The 21106-nt window shown below is 35.6% G+C and overlaps 1 protein-coding gene across 3 annotated transcripts in view; it reads left to right on the top strand.

The window, feature by feature from the left end:
- The window catches only part of LOC148674734 (pleckstrin homology domain-containing family G member 1), a 124695-nt gene that overhangs the window by 35790 nt on the left and 67799 nt on the right, over nucleotides 1–21106 (top strand). The window contains exon 1 of one of the 3 annotated variants that reach the window (XM_088625232.1): nucleotides 19236–19713. The exons of the other annotated variants lie outside the window; for them this stretch is intronic. The gene's annotated coding sequence lies outside the window, so the exon portion shown is untranslated. Of the gene's footprint in view, nucleotides 1–19235; nucleotides 19714–21106 lie in introns of those variants that run through there. 3 annotated transcript variants of the gene reach the window in all.

Below are 21106 nucleotides of genomic sequence, written 5' to 3'. Positions count from 1 at the left end.
CAACTTTTTCAAAATCATGCTTTAAACCAAAAAGGAAATCCATTGTAAAATAAATGTGTTTTAAGTACTACGCAAAAACTGTCAGTAATTTCTGGTTTGATTTAAATAATTAAATAACTGTCACGGATACACTTCCTGAGAGGCAAGAGCCTTTCCAGAGATTATACAATTATATAGACGTGGAAGCTCAGTGTTTTCTCACAGTCTGCTCTTTACCTTCATGATAGATGGGAAAGAGGGCTGGTGAGTGAATTACGGGATGCAAGCTCTGCAGCAAGCACCCAGTCCTGGCTGTTTCATTGTTCCTCAAAGAGACGGTCATCCCATTGGCGTAAATGTTAAGGACATGGATGCACCATGAGTTGGGGGGAAGTGGGTCACAGCCAGGGTTAGACGAGACGCAGCACAAACATAAAAGTAATTTATGTAACTGCCGGCTCCAATCCATTGATGGGTTGCTAGAACCACAGCTGTTACTTTTTTTTGGACCCACCGGCCACAGATGCATGATGCCTTTGTTTAATCGTGCTGAAACGCATGGAAATCAAAGAGTGGAATGAGTTTGCGTGTCGGCTGCTGCACTGTAGATCCAACTGCAAACCGTTTTAATTGTGGCTGTAATCAATAGTCTCTGTGAAATGTCTTTGCAGTGGTGATGGATACGTTTTCTGCCAAATTGAATCTGACAGTGTGTTTTGGCTACCCCCCACCCCCATTAGTTAAGCCTGAACTTGTTCATTCAAATGAATAAGGATATTATGCTCATTATTTTAGGCTTTTCCCTTTTTTGTACATCTGTCTTGAGGGCTAAATTGCTTTTCTTACAGATGCATTTTTATTTTGCCATACAGTACAGTTCTTAATCTTGCATGTACATCAGGTTTATAAAACATTTCACACAAATCTTAACTTGTAGCTATCTTAAAAAGCCACAGTAATTTTGGACTGTATGGATTCTTTGTGTTCATGCACTTTGTTTTCTTATGTATCAACAAATAGTACAACTTGATAAAGATTACTCAGATTTGTTAATGCCAAATAAGACGTCATTTAAGATGTTTCAGAGGCATTTGGGCATACAATTTAAACCTAAGCTGTTTGAAAATATATTGAATATATTAGTATGTATACTGTAAATATAAAAATATCCTCTAACAAAATTCAGATGTATATGTTGTTTGCTTTTGAGTTAAAGATTAATTAGATTACACAAAACTAAGAACATTGCGCTGTTGAACACAAACGGTTCAGTATTTGTTTACACTTTTCATGAGTTTCTAATAACTTATTCCATACACTGTTTTCCTTTTCGTTTAGCTTATCATTCAACTTCCTTATTATTTGTGTAAACTTTCTGCTTCCCTGACTGGTATGTTGAAACTAATGTATACCAGGAAGTGAGTGCATTTTAATTCACATAGGTTCCATGTTAGGTCCCTATGTACACTTACTTTTGCAAATTCACTTATTTTATGCCAAATACAAAGCATTTAAAATGTTTTTCAACTCAGATTTATGGTACTTAACTAGGATTAGAATTCCACAGTGGTGTTAATTTTGCAGCTTGCACTAGTTTAGAATAAAGAAAATTAACTGTTGTCACAGCCCCTACTGGTTCAATCAGACTGAAACTGGGTAGGTGGTTTGATTGTAACTATTTCTAAGTGCAGTGAAAGCCATTATACTGTACCTGAGTAACTGAACAAGTTTCTACACCCGTTCTTTTCAAAGTTTTTTTTTCAAAGGCTGTAAGTAAATGTGTTTATAGTGAAATCTTTCCACTGTTGTATTAAAACCCTTTACATTTTTCAAAGCTTTGCAATTAGAATTGTACTGTCATAGAACAATATCTGACAAATGCAAGATTCCGCATAGTAGAGATCCAACAATATGTAGCCTTTAGCTGATTAAATTAACTTGCGGTTGAAGCACTAAACTGAAAGATGTTGCTATTGACACTATAAATAAAAACATTCTTCTGGTTGACACAAAAATGCATGCATTAATTTATTGATTAACTTTCATTTTATGTATCTCCTGGATTTACAATGTTATGGATAGAATAGAGCATAAACACAACTTAAGTGCAAGATTTTTTTAGTATTACTGTCATACTGCCATACATCAATATTTTAGACATGTTATGCTTTTCTTCTTAAATATGAACAGTTAATCTGATAGATGACAAGTCTATTCATACACAATTTTGTAGGTTCACCTACAAAAATGTTAGTTCATATCTTAAAGTCTTACCTCCTGTGTGTGAGAATGAGGACTTGTGTGACCACAAATCTGTTAGAAATAAGGATTCCTGTGTTTTGGGATCACACCTGTAAAGGAGAAGAGGAAAAATGCAGAGTCCATCCGTTTGTCATCAGTGCTCTGCCAGCTGATAGGAGATGTCCATTGTCGGCCAAAACCCAGTGAATCTCATTTATAACTCAGGAAGAACCACCTGAGAAATCACTTCTCATAGCATCAACTGCAGCTACTGAAAATAATTAGCTCACACTCATCAGATGACACTCAACTGACCAGCCAATAACAATAGTTTTGTGACTCAAAGTCACTTAGCTATGCAGTACATCTGACCATTTTTTTGACAAAAGATGATCAAGCCTGGTTTTGTTGCTGAGCTTGCAATAGTAGATCATATGTATAATCTTTATAAATAAACAGCTCTGTTCGATAACAATAACACTTGTATGTGGACCATTATTGCTGACTTTGAGAGCAAGCTTTTTTGATTGGAATTGTATGATTAATACTTCCCTTGTTACAGCAACACCATTGTAAATATAACTCTGAACTTACAACAAAGTGCATTTCCCCAGACATGAATGGTCACTTCAGACTTGCTTCAATGAATTGCTTCATTTCAGACTTAATTCAGATACAAAAATATCTTTCAAGGAAATGAAGGTAGCTACAATGAATGTCAACTGCTATTTTAACAAACCTTTAACCAGCATTGTTTATCCAGATAGTACCCAGGAATGTTTCTGCCACATTCCATGCTATTCTTATGAGCTTAAATTTAGTTTGCTTGCAGGTCTTCAGTTGGACTCAGTGTGGCCTGTTTTGCAAGGACACAATTGTCAAACTTAATTCCAGGAAACTAAACCATCTCAAGCACTAGGCAAAACATCCAGAATGCCCTTTGTAGGCCTTACTGATTGTTTGCTGGAACCATTTGTTTTGCTCTCTGTAATTTTTTACTTGGCTGCTCACTTTGCAAAGTTCCAGACTGTTTTGTCTGTTGAGATTCATACTCATTCCTTAGAAGTAACCTATTTTAAAAGGCCTAAAAACTTGGCCTCAGATCATGAACATGGATGATCAAAAGGAGCACTAGCTCCCTCAGTGATTTTTCTTCTTTTGATCCACAATGAAACTGATAATAATCTTGTTTACTGTTCTAAAACCCAGCACAGATTTAAGCTGTAGTTCTTGCTGAGGAAATGACTAGGAGTCCCCAGAGAAGGTGAAACACAGAGAAAGCGATGTACTATTATATTTATTCTGGCATGTGAGGTGCTCTGCATCTGTGGTAAGGTTGTAATTTGTGTGTTTGTGTGAAAAACTAAATTTATTTCTCTTAGTTTTTCCACCACTTAATCCAGTGATAGAGCACACATCTGGATTTTCAGGCCATCAACAAATTAAGTTTTAAGAGAGAAAGATTAGCAGAGCCATTTAATTTGATCGGACTTGAGAATTTGCTTCAGTATAGCAAAAAAAGACTGGCAACCCTGATGAGATGTCAATTTAAGATCACAGTATGACTTTTACTTTTTATACCGTAGCACCAAACCAAAAAAATCATCAACTTCTTACTTTAAAATAAAGCATTGCCATTGTTTACTAATATTTTTTTATAATGAACCACAAGACTTATATTCAGATCAAGGCTAAAGCGTTAACTTCAAGTGTTATGTTTCTAATTTTTTTTACGTTAGTGAAAGATTAGAAAACTATTTGTTGTTGACTGACTTCATTTATTAGAGTATCGGGTAAAGTGTGTAACCTGTATGAGTCACGTGGTTCTTCAGAGGCCTTTTGTAATATTGTCTTGAATATTAGGTCGTTAACTGATTATTTTGGTTATTCATCATGTATTAAACAGGTGACGAGGGGAAAAAATAAAAGCACAGCCGTCTTGGGTCTGACGGGTAAGGTTAAACAATGGAATATGTGTAAACACTGACCCACTTCTTATCCGCAGTGTGGCCATTGTGTTCCCAGATTATAACAGATGTGACTTGAACAATAAGCTCTATAAATAAAAGGAAGTGACTTATAAATAGTTCCATGTGCAGCTTGCTGTGGAATTCAGATATGGATAATACATTAAAGTAAATAGTCAGGCTTGATTCATTAGAAATGCTGTTCAACTAAGAATGCACGTCACAGGCAAATTTGACTGACATTGTTGCTAAGGGGCATAGAGCAGTGATTAATCAACATTAAGTAAGGGGTGACAAATTCTCAGAAAGGTGTGGCATTTTCATATTTATTGTACAATCTGTGGGGAAAATGTTTTTGTGTAATGCAACACCGTCACCATCACTTTTAATAACTGCTTATCAAATTCAGGGTCAACGTGGTCCATAGCATATCCCAGGAAGCACGAGGTGCAAGGCAGGATACTGTCTCGATGGGATGTCACTCTATTGCAGGGTAGAGAGACAAACAGGCGCATGCACTCATGCCATTGCCAGTTTTACAGAAGCCAATTAACTTACCAGCATGTCGCTATACTGTGGGAGGAAACCCACATGAACATGGAGAGAGTGTGCAAACTATGCAGAAAGCACTGTAGGAACTGAACCCAGGGCCCCTGTTCTGCAAGACTGCTGTTTCTTAGTCAGTATATATATCGTATATATGCTTTCCTGCATGAAGAAAAGAGCATAAATTGAAATTGTTCTGGTGAACAATACATTGTTCTAATCCTTTGTTGTCAAGGGTTCAGTGAAGATGTACTAATGTATACAGTAGTGTTCATATCAAGTCATAATACATTTCTGTATAATGGAGAACCAGTACAAATACAAAACTGAATAATGTATTGGTTCCTAGTATTTATAATTATTATTGAGAGAGATCTCTTTAATCTTTAGCCTTGTTATTGGAAAACAAAACATTTAATTGCAAGATATTCTGTCGGTATTACCATGTTCCCTAGCTCGGATAAAAAGAGAAAAGTCAAATGTCAGTCTGGTCATTTTATGAGAAACGGTACAGCGCATGTGGGTGATCTACCATTGCCTTATTAATAGCACAGCCTAGATCCCACAGTGCTGTCAAATGGTTATGATGTTCGTTCGGGGATGTAGTGGACATTAATTTCACATATTTTAAGTTAGATTCAATACCTTCCAGTCTTTATCTTGCTGTACTTTTCTTGTTGAATCTAAACCGAGTCTCAGAATACATTTAGATAAGATTAAGTAGACAGAGGTAAATTAAAATTGTAGTTGCACCCATTCAGTATTTAGCTAGGAGTTTATTTCTGCTATTTAGTTTACGAAGTCAAGGGAGAACCTTGGGCTATCATTAAATTAAAAAAATCTCAGAATACCAGATCACATTTTGTTCTCAGTCGGCTTTCCTAAATTCACAGATCATGGAAAATACCATTAGCAGAAATCTTTTGAAAGATCGGTATTGCACATATTGATATACAGTATCTCAGTTGCATATAACTGTCCATATGACAGTCTGCATTCCGGCCATATGAAAATGGATACAATGTAGTCCGTAAGTATTTGGACAGTGTCACAGTATTTGTTGTTTTGGCTCTGTACTCCAGCACATTGGATTTAAAACAAAACAATGACTGAGGTTAAAGCGCAGAATGTCAGCTTTAATTCAAGGGTATTTACAGGTATGTCTATATTGGGTGAACCATATAGGAATCGCAGCCCTTTTTATATGTAGTCCTCTTTCTAAATCTTCAAAAGCTGCATTGTGGTAACTGTTCACATTTATCATAGTTATTGGACAAACTCCAATTTGTGAAAATTTCCAATTGTGAAAATGAGATTCCAGGACATTGATTGCAATAGTATGGCAATACAGAAATAACGTAAGCAGGTGGATACTGCACATTGGTGATGGTGGTGGGGAGTCCCCATTACCTGTAAAAAGCTTTGAGTGGAGTGTCCAGAATAGCGCTATATAAGTGTAAGCAAATAATAATAATAATAATAATAATAATAATAATAATAATAATAATATTCTTACCCATTCTAAGAAGGTGTGGTATGTTCACAGATTTAAATTCAGTGTTTCATGTTCCTCCTTATGATCAACTAACAGTTCTAAAGTACTAAAGTTCTATATAGTGCCTTGCAAAAGCATTCACCTTTTAATTTTAAATGCCTGTGCTCGTTCACTTCTTAATGAATGACGTTACCATGTTCAAATGGATATTCGGTGTCTGAAGTTTCTTTAAAAGCTTCTCCTGTTGTGCAACTTTATTACAGAGTTGTTTTGAAAGTTCTATTGAATCTTTGCTCCAAATAGCTGACTGAAGAGTTAGTGATGTTAATTCTAAAATCATATGAGCTGCTATTATTGCAGAGTCCATTCAACTAATTGCTTGGCTAAATTGTGACTTGTCAAAGTAATCTTATGCATCTGAATCACTTTTGAGTCATTATAGCTAAGATGTGTGCACAATCAGCATTTTAATTCTTGATTTTCTTTGTAGTATTCAGTAATATGATGGTTCAGGTGGGTAGCTGCGTCAGCATGCGTAGGCTGCAAAGGAACAAGTAATAGGTTTATTCCATGCTGAAAAAAAGAAGAGAGAAAACACAATGTTCTGGCCGTGGCTCCACAGCCGAAACGTTGTGTTTTCTCTCTTCTTTTTTTCAGCATGGAATAAATCTATTACTTGTACCTTTGCAATAATGTGATGATGACCCATTCAGTGGTCTGATTACCAACACATTGGGTGAGTTGAATGTGAGATACAGTATGTGGATGATATTATTTGAACACCATTTTATTTAGAAATTGACATCAGATAATGAATTGTTAAATTGTAACCCAGATTAGAAAATAACATATCTTTTTATTCAGTCTTTAGTGATGGGGAACAATCTGAAGTCATTAGCCACAGACTTGTTGGTGGACTGAGGAGTTTTGGTTTAGCAAAGGTCTTGGCAAGATCATTGGATCATAAAGCAGTCTAATGGAAGAGATAGGCTAAGTGCCCTCCTTTCATTTGTGACCTTTCTTGTCTTCTTAAAATATATAAAAAATGAAATTTTAGTACCCCTTGATTTGTGTGTTCATTATCTAGTGCCAATAAATCCTAGGACATTACTTGCTCGTGTTCTTATTTTATTTAAGTTGCTGCACATCTTTACTCTAAAACATAGATCAGACCCAGGTCTCTAAAGCTGTGTCTTCAGTCCACCGTGGCTCTTAATTGTAGACTAGACATGTTTGGACCAGTACAACAGATTTTCCAGGTCGATGGAATCTGGTGATTTTAAAGGTTTCTTTAAACCAGCTTTATTTTTTTCATTAGGCTTAAACTGCTCTGAAATGACCGGTACAATTTGTATTTGTTTAGAAGACACTGTATGATAAGGGAAAGCTATTAAAACATGCATAGTTAGGATAAACTGTATGTGGACGGAGCTTCTGCTCGGAAGTCATGTAGGTACTGGCTTGTATTTGTCATGATAACACTTTACAGTCTGAACAGTTTGTTAGCCATGCGATTCCACTTAAGTGAAAATGATTACTCCATACTGGGTTGTGCCATCATCACATAGTCTCTCCACCCAGGCTATCTGATTTCCTTAAGAAAGCAGACAAGACTAACCACCACAGAAACTGGGTGTATGTTAAATAACCTTTTATTACTCATCATTGTTCATATGGGAATGTTTGAGCTGTGTACAGTAATTAGCCATCTCCTCACAGTAGTGTTTTTCGTGTTCATACAAACACAATCTCCATTTTGCACGAATTTCAATTTTCTGTTCTCTTCCTTCTAAATTTAAGGTTTAGGTGCATTTAGCAGGATTTGAGTAAAAGAGGGTTAATTCATAATCTGGGTCAAGTTGTTCTTTCTAAAATGAATTTTTGCAGCTCTCAATTTAGGTCACCCTTTATGTGGCTCTGATTTTCAAGTTGTTAGTTAGGATCTAAACTTACTGTCACCATTAATGGGGGTTTTGGATTTATATAATTTTATAAATGTAGAAAAGATACAGATGTTTGGGATTTTAAATGCCTGTGCATATATGCAATTTTGTTTCCTGCAGTTTTAGGGTTGTTAATGACTACCATGTTTATTAAATCAAGTGGAAATTTTAATTTGATTATTTTACTTTGATATTGGTTTTGTGTTTTGATTTCTAATTGATACTGTGTAACTGATTTTATATTTTAGAAGTATGAAATAACTATTATTGTATATATGCCACAAACACAATTAAGGAAAAAAAATATTTGGCATTTGTCTGATGATTCATGTTTCTTTTAGTTATCTTGATTGCTTACAGTGTTTTAGCCTATGCAAGCTAGACAAATCTGTGGTTGATTGACTGACTGGGTGTACAGTGCTTCAGAAATAAGAATTGCATGTTCCTGTCTTTCATGTAGTCTGTTCCATTACTGAACCGTTCCAAACCTAGGATTACAATGTCAGTATCAATGTGAAAGTGATTACCCATTATGATTGATCTTATTTACTCTATTATCTGAATTTCTATCTGAATTTCAGCAGGCAGTTTTTGCAATGAAATGCAAGGTAAAAATAACAGGATCAAGTGTTTATGGTAAGAGAACATGTAAATTCACCTGTACTGTATTAAGACATTGAGTGGATTTAATAAAAGAATGAATACAATCTCTGTACTGAAATATAAAGGTCCCTTATATATTTTTATATAAGGAACATATACGTATATATTTACACCGTTAAATGAGCTTGTTCTATGCTTTTATGTGACGAAAGATAACCAGCATAGTGCATAGCCATGTACATTTTGTGCCAAGTTCACTGGTTTTCTCTCTCAGTCCAAAAAACATGCCGTCAGTCTTAACTGACTTCTCTCTATGTGCATCTTGATCTGGCACACCACCGCAGTGTATTGGACTAAGCGGTTATTGAAAATGACTCGAAAAGAACATGAGAAGGGCCAAATGGCTTCCAGTGGTTTGCAACCTCTCTAGCCTGTTTTGATAGTTAATCCATCCAAGGATCTCATCCAGGCATTTCTTAAATGAAGCTAAAGTACAGACCTCAACCACACGGCAGGATATCTTTCTTATATACTCCCACAACTGTCTGGGTAAAGGCACTTCCACTATGGTTATACAAGTGTTATATTTGTCCTTCTGAAAGTGTCGGAATTTTAATGATCTTCTTTTTATACATTGTTCTTACAGGATTTTGGGGGGTTGAGAAAATTAATTAATTGTTTGGAATAAATAAAAAGCACACATTGCTTTAGAACCCATTGTTGTTCAATTTCAACAAATTGAATACAGTACATCGAATAGGAAATAATATTTGAAGATAATTGTATTTTGTACTTTTAAAGTCCATGCACTGAGTGGGGAAAAAATGGAAAAAAAAATGGCAATACTTTTCTGCATTGCTGTGGAATTGTTCTTGCAGAGGCACCATGGCTATACATTGATCAGCCGTATAAGGTCTCTTTTTGAGTTGTGGTTTGGGAGCATTATAAGGATATTATCTGGCTAAGAGCACTAAATAGAAGAATGCTTTTCACATGTTTATGGAATTGATTTTCTGTCACACACATTCTCTTGCTCCATTCCCAGAGTTTGTAAAACCTTTTCAAAAGCAGCTTTCCTCCGGCCACCTGTCTATCCAGGATGTGCCCTTTCCCCGGAATCATGCTGGGAAAAGTGCTGATCAGTGTGTCAAGTTGCCGTTCTTCGCAGAGGACTTGTAAAGTAGATATGTTTTGCTCAGTGAGACTTAAATTCCACAGGTTTAGCCGGATTAAATCATGATAGCAACTAGAAAAATGTTTAATAAGCTCAGGAAGAAATTAAGCCCTTAAATATGTGACATCTGTAGTCAGAATTGTTTATATTTGCCAACCATATTAGTGTTAGCCGAGTCCACTGTCTGTGGCGATATGCAGCGTTTCCTTTCAGATTTTTATTTTTTTAACAGATGCGTGGGTTGTAAGAGGAGCAACACATGCAGGCAGCTTTTTGTAGAAACATGATTGTTTCCACTGAGTTGGCTAACCAGTCTGGATTTGAACAAATTAATAGTACGTTATTAGCTTTGTGCTATGCTTTTATCATATCCAAATCATATGCTAACGTGTTTTTTGGTTTCATTCCATCTTTTTCTTACTTGGTGTAGAGAAAACTCATTTTCAGCCTCTCTTTGTAGACTAAGAGATTGCATTTTCTTTTTGTTTTGTAGATTTTTTTTTTTTTTTGCATGGTCTGAGGACTCATTCTAAATGTTTTGATTTTTTAAGCTCAAACATTTTCTGGTTGTAAATCTTTGTGGTAGTAATTTGCTAAATTTATTAAAATGCAAAATATGCATGATGCTGTTCATTCAAACACAATAAATATAGCTGGACACTTGATAAGTAGCTTATGAAGGGATTTATTTTTTCATTTTGGATTATGGCTACTAACATAGAGCTCTGAATAGTAAACAGTATAGCTGGAAACTAATACAATTTTAAAATCCTTCCTAACTCATATTTCTCCAAGAGAGCTGCTACTAAAAATATACTTGTATGTTCAGGCTACCAGGTGGCTTTATCTAATTGAGGTTTTCATCACAAGCAATACAGTGTACATGGTACTATATTAATGAAGTTCCTACCTATGAGAAAATAATCCTCTCTTCTCCAAACAGGAATATGAGCTTTTCCTTAGTGTGAAACTTGCACTTTATTGAAATGTTAACATTTTATGCTTCTAGTGAATGATTGAACTTTAAAAAAAAGTTAAAAGTGCAAGATTCAGACCTTTTCTGGTAGTTAATTCTGTGTTGGTAGAAAAGACTCTTCTCTCGGTTAAATTTCGAACCAGTGCCCCAGTATAGTGAAAGGGAACACTGTGGTCTAGGTGGTATTGTCCTTTTAACTAAGGTCCTTACTGCTTAGGTACTAAAGGACTCATGGTCCTATTTTAAAGAGCTTGGAGTTTAAACCCCAGTGTAAATTACAATCTGGACTTGAACAATTTGGTTCCATGAAGTTCCTCCTTAATTCAATTGGTAAAGCAATTTCTCACTTCGCTACTGGATCTGCTGTGAAGTGGGACTGCTTATGCACAATACTACTGCTATACAGCTTACAAACCCCATCCATGTACTGTACTTCACCCTGTGATGGATGAAATACAGTAGTTCTCCTATACATAAGGTATAGGTACAGTAGTTCTCCTATACATTGAGGCTCTCACCATTTCTGCTGTTTGTTGCAACTAATAGTCTTTGCAGAGCAAACACTCCAAATCTATTAAAGGCTGGTAGTGCTCTGAGTAAACATTCCCAAGTTAAATGAGCCTTAATTACTACTGTTGCCGCTACTGCAAATATCCCTTATATTCCAACCCTTATCAGATTATTAATGCTTATTTTCAAAGTATTTAGGGATTTATCGAAGTTTCTGTTTGTATTGTTATATTTGTAGTCTGTTGCTGTTATTAAGGAAAGCCTTAGAGAATGGAGTACACATTGTTGCTTACGTAGTGTTTACTACATGAACTTATTATCCACTTAAGCATTTAATGGAAATCATATATCGAACAGCGTACGGTTTTAAGCGTCTTTTTTTTTACAGTCTACATTATTTGTGTTTTCCAGGAGCTGAGTGTGAGGGTTTATTAATTCACCGTTAGCCCCAACTGCTTCAACCTCTCAGTATGCAGTAATACTATTTATAGCATCCAGCAGGCATATCACCCTGCAACTCACAACTGGCAACCCACCGAAGCTAAGCAGGTGTGAGCCTGGTCAGTACCTGGATGGGAGACCTCCTGGGAAAAACTAAGGTTGCTGCTGGAAGAGGAGTTAGTGAGGCCAGCAGCGGGCGCTCACCCTGCGGTCCATGTGGGTCCTAATGCCCCAGTATAGTCCTGGCCAAATTTCCCATTTGCCCTTACCAATCATGGTCTCCTAATAGTCCCCCTCTATGAATTGGCTACATTACTCTGCTCTCCTCCCCATTGATAGCTGATGTGTGGTGAGCGTTCTGGCACACTATGGCTGCTGTCGCATCATCCAGGTGGATGCTGCACATTGGTGGTGGTGGAGGGGAGTCCCCATTACCTGTAAAGCGCTTTGAGTGGAGTGTCCAGAAAAGCGCTATATAAGTGTAAGCAATTATTATTATTTAACTTTTTTTATATAACATCTCTGGACTGCGTTAGACTGCATTAGAACAGTTTGATATGCATAAATGGAAAAACATAATTTGGAAAACTTCTATGAAACCCTGTATTTATCAATAAATAATATATGGCTAAGTTGGTATTGGTCTTTTGATAAAGAGACTAACAAAACCCTATATCCATTATATGGAAGGCATCCACTGTATAGCAAATGACCCAGAATTATGTTCTCAATAAACAAGGTTCCCGATTTCTCACTTAATAGATTTTAGTATTAAAATGTCCCACTTTTTTTTAGTTTTAATGCCTGGGAGGATTGTGGTGTTCTGAAGTCATTAGGTGATGACTTTCAAGTTAAATCTGCCCTATATATGTGACACAGTTTAGTTCCTTCCATCTAACATTTTGCTTAAGAAGTTAAAAACAGGGGAGTACAGTAATATTAATTAAATATAAATGAGCGAAAGTATTGAATTAATGTTTCCTACTTTAGGAGTACAAGGACAGAGGACATTTTCTGCCTTCTTGCCTGAAGTAACAAGAACAGCAGTGATACTTTGTTGTAGAGGGCTGTTAGACAGCAGCAGTCAATGACTTTATCTTAATAAAGATCATCTTTATCTGCGGCATTAGTGTATCATGGATAGTAACAGTATGGAAGCTGTACTGATAATTTTGCCAAATGAACAGATCGAAACAGAGCAATTGTTTGAACTTAAATGAGTGATTGGTCCGAGAAAATCTCTTAAACCTACAGTAGCTGGTAAAAAAATAGAATACTATGCCTCGCCATCATTAAGGATCTCTTTTGCACTCCAACAAAACTTTTCTTTTGTACTGAAAACCGTCATGCATACAGTGTGTGCCAAGAACAGGCCTTCTCCTTACAGTGAGACTTGTAGATATTATTGGCTTTTAAACCCAAAAAAACATTACACATTGAAATGCTCTCTCCAGTCAGAATGAGTTGTAAGCACTGCTTCTAAAGTAGTGTTTTCAAATAAACCATGGCATTCAACTTTTGGCCTTCCTGTGCATCTTTGTCCTGTTCCTGACTAAGCATCTGATGCTCAGACAGACACTTTCAATGTACTTCATTCACCATAAAAGTTATTGCGTTCCTAAAAGCCTGCATCATTTTTCTTACTTCAGTGTCCTCTAAAACAATAAGAAATGCAATTAAATGCAATTCTTCTTGCTTTCTCATGAGTCATGGAGATGTCATTATCTTGCAAGTGGGAGCTAAGAGGTGTGTAAAGCATTCAGGGGAGGCAGAAGATTCTCTGTGGTCTCACAGCCCAGCAACAAAGGTTATCCAGAGTGTTTGGAGCAAGCTTAGTGGCAGTTACCTAGCCTCAAAAATGTCTCACAAGTTGACTTTGACATAAGTCTCCAGAGGTGACATCACATTGCATCAAAGAGCTAATATGTTGTTTTATCATGTTTAGATGTTAACTCCATCTTTCCATTGATACTGTATATTAAATGCAGTTAAAATTTGATTCAAAATCTTATTAAGATATCTCGCTTCTTATCACTTAATTTCTTGATTTGATCGCTCATTTTTTTACTCTTTTGGGTTATCCACTGAAGTAAACATCACATGTCTGTCACATGTGTGGAAATATGGTGGCACAGCTGAAGCCTAAATGTATTTTCCATTGTGCTCAAAGAAGCAGACTCCTTTTTGCAGTTTTTGCTTTTGTTTTGGATTCTATGTTATTTACTTTTAGTAAAACTGCTTAGGAAAAAAAGGACTGAATCCAAGAAATGCTCAGTAATGTTGAAGCTGAATATTATTACCCAGTAATGTTGAAGCTGAAACTTTGCCTTCTTTCAAAAAATCACATGAGCTCTTTGATTCAATTAGCTGCTACCAGATGAGCTAGATCGGCCAAATACCCTTCTCTCACTCATAACCGTTCTTATGTCCATAAATCTGGTGGTTTGTTGCTTTATTTGATTATCTTTAACTAGATCTTTGTTAACAGAGCACAATGTACTATAGTATCTGAAGGACAATATTAAACAAGGGACCAATTATTTTACATTAATATTGCTCTTTGTTGTCATTCTTGGTTTCCTCACTGATGAATGTATGAGCATTCTAACTATTAGATCTTTGGATGTTTCTAAGCAAGGTACATGTGTAATTTCAAACAACAAAGTACATTTACTAAACTGTAACTAGATTCAATATACATTTTCTCTTTGATAAGGATCCAGTTTCAAAGCCTTAGGCACCCATAGAATAGAACATTTAGACTGAGGAACCCGCACTGCCTATCTTTTTACCTGCTTTATTAATTTTGCAAAATTACCAAGACCAAAACTAAGTAATCTGACATTTCAGATGCTGGTGCCTGGATTTTGTGTTAAGAAGTGATACTCAGTGTTCTGGAATTCATTATTCATGATTTTTACTGTAAAGGACTCTATTGCACAAACTGAAGTTTGATCAGTAAAAAAAAAATATATGTCCAGAAATTGTGGGTCGGAACCTTTCTAATCCTTGCTAGTCCTTGCCAGTTCTAAGATGTTTCTGGAATGAAGAGCTACAACAGAAAGTGACATCTGAGATTATGGAATTGGTCAAATCTATTCTGACAAAAACTAAACACAATTACAGATTAAATCTTATGAAGACCACATATTTCCTCATCAGGTGGTTCTTTAGCAAACTATCATGGCAGCTTTAGTTTTACTTAATTTATAAAAGTGTAAAAAGTGATTAAACATAAAACTAAAATTGGTCATTTGTGATTTTGAGATCTCGAACCTTTAGAATGAACTTATGGTTCACTGAAAAGGAAAAGGCACGTCTCCAATTTGGATACTTTTAGTTGAGTTATACTGTAATGTTTTTGAAGTTCTGGATCAAGTTTTAAAAAGCTGCATTGTGGTATTACAGGTCATTTCTTCATTGTAGAAATTTGAACAGTGGCTTAACTGAGCATTGAGATAACCCCTTATTAAAGCTTTAAATGCCCTCTTGTCTTGGTGTTTTGTACCCAGCCAACTTATGAGGTTGCCCTGAAAGAATGTTACAGTTTTCCACTTCCAAGCATTGTTAAAGATAGAGTCACTGGAAAAGGATTTTTCCAGACATTTGATTATTAGATACAGTATAGGGCTATAAGTGTTAGTATACAAAAAACATCTTCACATCTTTGTGTGGTGTGCTCAAACCTGAAAGAAGTATTAAGAAGAAAATACATAATTTTGTGAAAAATAAGGCAGCTTCCTCTGTGGTTATTTGTCTGAAAATTATAAAAGATTCTTGGATTTTTTTACATCCCTCTAACAAACTTTCAAATACATCTACATAACTTTTATTATAAAATTATTCATTCTATTGTCTTTAAATCTTCCAATTTGTCTTGAAATGTTTTGTTTTTATACAAGGTTCTGACTTTTCACTGCATGGGCCACACAGACAGCACGTTGTCCATATGGCTTCAGTGGATTTGTTGCAGACTATTCATTTTACTAACTTGTGTGAACCCTGATCTGGTGTAAAAGGCTTGTGATGAACTTTTTCTTATGAGGTACAGGAGGACACGGATCTACAATAAGTCTCCAAAAGGTTGAAGTAAAGTTGTAATGGTTGGGGAAAAATAAACCAGAGCAATCGTTATATGAGAGGTTCACAGCCTTCATTTTTTGCAAGAATTTTATTGTGTTTAATGTTTATTTTTAAGTCTTTATAGTTTTTCAGACTACAATGTGATGATAAAGTTTGTAGCGCCTTATAAGATAAATACCATGTTTAATATTAATCTTATGTAATTGAAGATGCATCCAAAATATTAATTGTATCCAGCTGATGGGACATACTATATTAGTGTTGTTGTTTTACAATGTGGTGAGCTTTCCTTTTCCTTTTTCCCCTGAGCAAAAACTGCTTTTGCTTTTGCCAAAAACTGCCATTAGTCACTCAAAACAGATATGATTTAGTTCAGCATTTTGAAAATGTTATTAATTTTGGAAGGATTTCAGAGCTAAAAAATGAATGTATTATTGTAGGCTCCCAGAAGACTGCAGAGTGGACACTGAAAGGCTCAGTTTTGATTTTGTGTTATGGGAATTGTGATGTTGAAAACAATGCAGAGAAACATATGCCTGGCTGGCCTAGAAAGTGAGTTTCCCAACATGTCTAAAGCATATTTGTGATCTTGCTTCATCTTCTAATTCTGTTTTTAAGTGCTGTCTTCTCCACCAGGCATTTGAGCAACTGGGAGCAAGACTTGTTTAGAAGTGGAGAACGAAGGAATGGGAGGACATTGGGGAAAACAAACAGGAGGAAATTCCAGTCTTTTCTACTAACTTTAGAATAACAAGAATAAAGCTCTTTGGGATGTGGGTTTATCTAAATATAAAATCTTTTCAGATGATTTTTATGATTTAGGATGAATGTGCAACATTTAATTTTTTGCCAGATAAATGTTTATTGTAAAAAATTATCAGCAAGGACAGAAGTACTATTTAAATTCCAAACACTTGCTATTAGTTGCATTAGACTTTTTTCAAGTCCTTTTGTAGCTTTTGGTTTATTGTGGGCTTGTGGACAATAAATAATATGAATTTCAAATTGATTGATACAGAGAGAATGCATTATATTATTTATATTAAGGGTAAATGCTGTATTTAACAGGATTGGTTTCAATTAACTTCAAATGATTCGAAAAGTAGTTATAAAGTACTTGAAATACTGTATAGCTACGTTGCCTTGCTGAAACAGGTGTTTGTAAATTTTCGTAGAATAATGTTAGGCTTTGAACTCCATGTACAATTTCTGAAGCTTTTAATTTATTCCACTGTTGGAATAGCTGTAATTACATTTTCACACATGATACAAATCTGTTATTGCTGAATGGTCTGGGACCAGACTTCAAGATTGTCGGTTTGCCAACAGTGTGATATGAGAATCTATCATAAGATTAGTGTGATCAGGTCACTGTCTGAGTGGTTAAATGTGCTGCTACAAAGTTTAATAGAACAGAATAGTTTAGCTGAGTATGGCCTACCTTATCTAAAATGGCCTGGTTTTTACAAAGGTTTCAAAACCTTAGGTCCTATTTTCAGCTATTTGTTTTATATTGCAGTATAAAATGCATGTGACTTAACTGCTTAATTTAAGTTTCCCGTTTTCAAAGTTAAAACCTGTAAATTGTATTCCTTGCGTTGTTTCAGTAGCAGGATTCATTTCCTACACATTATTAATAATGACATAAATACTAAGTGACTAAACATTTTTGAAAGGTGGTGGTGAGTTTTGCACGTATTTGCAGCTGTTTGAAAGAAAAATGTAAAGAGGAAGGGATGATCTCAGAGTCCTAATTGTGTATCCGCAAGAATCCAGCCTGTGTATTCACTGAGCTAAATATAACCAAAACTTCACTATAGGTGTCATTGTTACCGAGAAGTCCAGCGACGCTCATGCCTGTCCTCATTTTGTGCTCTGGTTTGGTAATGAGGGGTGACGTTTTAGCTGTGTTAAATTATCAAAAGGTATACAGTACGTGTTGTGTTCATCTCTTCATCATCCCTGGCTGATACTCAGTGTGCACTGGAAAGCTGGGCTGGAATAACAAGAAAGGGGGACATAATTGTTTTACTGGATTCATTGTTATTTTAAAGCTTTAATTGCCAATCTGTTTGGTTTCACATTCCTCTAAAGCTGACCGTAATTTAAAAACTGACTTTCACAATTCCAGGAAGAGTTACTCAGGAATTGCATAATAGCTTAAATTAGGGATTTTCCTGTTGGCTTTTTACAGCGCTCAAGTAAGCAGTTGCAAGACGCAATGCAAAAGAAGGATATTCACATATACAATGACAAGTGTTTCATACAAACTTCTCAACTTATGGTATTGAATCAACTTATGGTATAAAACAACTAGAACATAACAAAATCAAAATCTGAAAGACATAATCCTTCTTTTTAAGATCATTTTGTACCCAAGTTACTGTCCTATGCACATTTTCTTGTTATTCTCCAAGCTGGTTTATCTCCTCCGGTACAGTATTTATCATTTATCATTTATCACGGTTCTGGTAATGTTCTTTTTTCACCACAAAATAATTTCTAAATAAGAACAAATCTGAAATGTTTTGATCGCCACTTACTAGGAATGGGTAGAACTCAGTGTTTTTTCCCTTTTGCAAAATACATTTCTGTGTTTATCCCCTCCTGAAATGAGAACCTTGTTTTTAACTGCAGTGATAATTTAAGTCAAAGAACACCTGACAAAGTGTCAATGAGATTTGATTTGGGAATGTTATGGATTAGTCACTAAGGCACTTCATGTGGGCTGTCTATGTACAGTTTACTTTGAGCTGTTGTGATCAGAATATACAAAAACATTTGAACATTGAATTAAAGATTGCTAAATTTCAGGTTTAGCTTCTTCTCTGACATGCTGTACGGTATTACAAACTTGTTGTAATAGAAAATACTAGTGAAAGCTTTGAGTCAACTGTTAAACACATGTAATATAACTCCTATTTGTGTCATAGATGTCTAAGTTTTGAACAGCAGTGCACACGGAAAACACCTTACAGATGTCATAAAGAAGATGAATGCCAAGTGTGCAGGTTTTTGTTCATGTTTTCCTGCTGTAAACCACAGTGAATGAGGCAATAATATAGTTTTCAGTCTGTCGATTTATTTCTGAATGGATATACGGAACATGTGCAATGTGAACCCGGTCTTACCAGGAGCTTATTTGACTTTAGCTGGGAAGGTGAATACTAGCGGAGCTGTGCCCTTGGGTTTGCATTAAGAATGTCCCGACTCTGATCATCCATTATGATACAGCAGCCTATTGCCTGGCAATTGAAATCAAGTGTCGCCACTTTAGCAGAAGAGATGCTGTGGAGTTTGGAAGAAGCTCTGCGAGTGAACACAGATTTCCTTCTCTGTGGTTCTGCTGCCTGCAGTGCTGGCAGCTTTCCAGTTCTGTTATCAGCAAAAACTGCAGGCTGTGTCTCAATCCAAACTTGAGCTGATGGCCCTTGGCTCAGTTAATCTTCTGACGAAAACTTCGAACCAGTAATTAGTTGTGATGTGCCTAGTAGATGCTGTCTCACTCACTCATTGCTCCCGAATCCCTGATCTGATCACATTAATATGTGGACTTTGGCAGACAGAGCGTCTTGCTAGCTGTCATTCTTTTACCGCCTGAGAAAATCGGAGAGCAATTAGCGTGCTTGTGGGGAAAAGCTATGCTTGGACTACCACACCAAGATGGAAATAAACTTTAGGAGAAAAACATCTTGAATATCAATTTGAAAAAACAAATGCCAGCTTCTTTTACAGGACTGGAAACAGCCTGCAGGGTGAGTACTTTTGTCATTTATAAAACCACCGATGATGACTTTTCTACCCAGCAAATAGAATTATTATTTTTTTTGCAAAGAAGTGGAAATTGTTCAAAGACAAGTTTGATTTTTCAGATCAATAATTTCAAAAGGGATTTTAAAGAACATGTCGATTACATTTTAGCTGCAGTGATCACAAATAGTCTTAATATTTTAATTTAAAAGTGAGGTTAAGGGTAACATTCTCTTACATCTAATAGAAACTAGAAGGTAAGGTGTTCTTTTTAACGTCAGATTTCTGTGTGGAAAATGTTCCTCTTTCAGATTATCTTCATTTATTCACAAAAGTGAAAGCACTCTAAGTTTCATTTGCTAAAAATAACAAGAGTAGCTTTATTTACACAGCATGTTGCAAGCCTTTATTTTTAAGTGATAAAAGCTAAAATACAAGTGAGTTCAGTTTTGTCCAAAATATTTAAAGGTAAAAAATACCTCTTTGTTGTGAGATAAAACTGCAATACTGTGCTTTCTTCTCTGAAGCTGCTCTTAATTGCTTAGTAAACTGTGGATAAGGGAGTACCAACCAAGCAAAAGGTTTTGGGGCTGTTTGTTTATTATTTTTGACCCTGACACTTCTAAATTCATCATCTCCCTCCCCCCAATTGAGTTGTGTGGTTGATACTTTGAATTTATTTTCTGGTTGCATATGACCTAATTAGAGATGCAACTTAATTCTAGCAAGAATTATTCAAATTAAAATGTTTACAATACTGCTACAAGAGATACTGTAGCCAATCTCATCATTTTGTTGTTGACTGCAGCCCTCGGATTTAGTTTAATTAAATACTTTAGTCTTGGCTTATCTTAGTAGGGGTATGCAGTTTACTTCTTGAGAAGGCAAATGCATACTCTTAATGTAGGAAAAAACAAAGGATCATGTAACCATCCTGACATTTATATATCTTATTATATTTAATTTTTTATTTATGTAAGTTTGTCTGTATCTAAAGAGTGATAAATAAACTCAGTAACTTCACAGACCTAAGAGTTTGTCAGGGTGTTTATACAATTTCTGCAATGTTTCCAGAAGAGCAAGACAAAAGAAAATGAGGGGAATGTTACTTGATCCACAAATGTTTATAGCAACCTATTCAGTTACTGTAGTTTTATTGTAAAACGAATTCCTAGCTTAATGTTTTTTTTTACTTAGGGTAGAAATATGCATTGCTTGTGTAAGTATGTAGATAATTGAATATGTGGCATTCAAATACCATTTTTTAATTTAGCATGACATTTTCAGACAGCATCATTTTACTTTTTTCCTACCAGTGGTCAAACACCCTGCATTTAATGATTCACAACCAGTTTCCTTCTCTGTCTTATCTCTCACACCTATAGTTCAGTCGCATCC

The sequence above is a fragment of the Lepisosteus platostomus genome, chromosome 3 (genome assembly GCF_059453375.1).
Source record: "Lepisosteus platostomus isolate fLepPlt1 chromosome 3, fLepPlt1.hap1, whole genome shotgun sequence".
NCBI lineage: Eukaryota > Metazoa > Chordata > Actinopteri > Semionotiformes > Lepisosteidae > Lepisosteus > Lepisosteus platostomus.
Note: the sequence above shows the minus strand (reverse complement) of the source record. Positions and strands in the feature narration are given on the sequence as shown.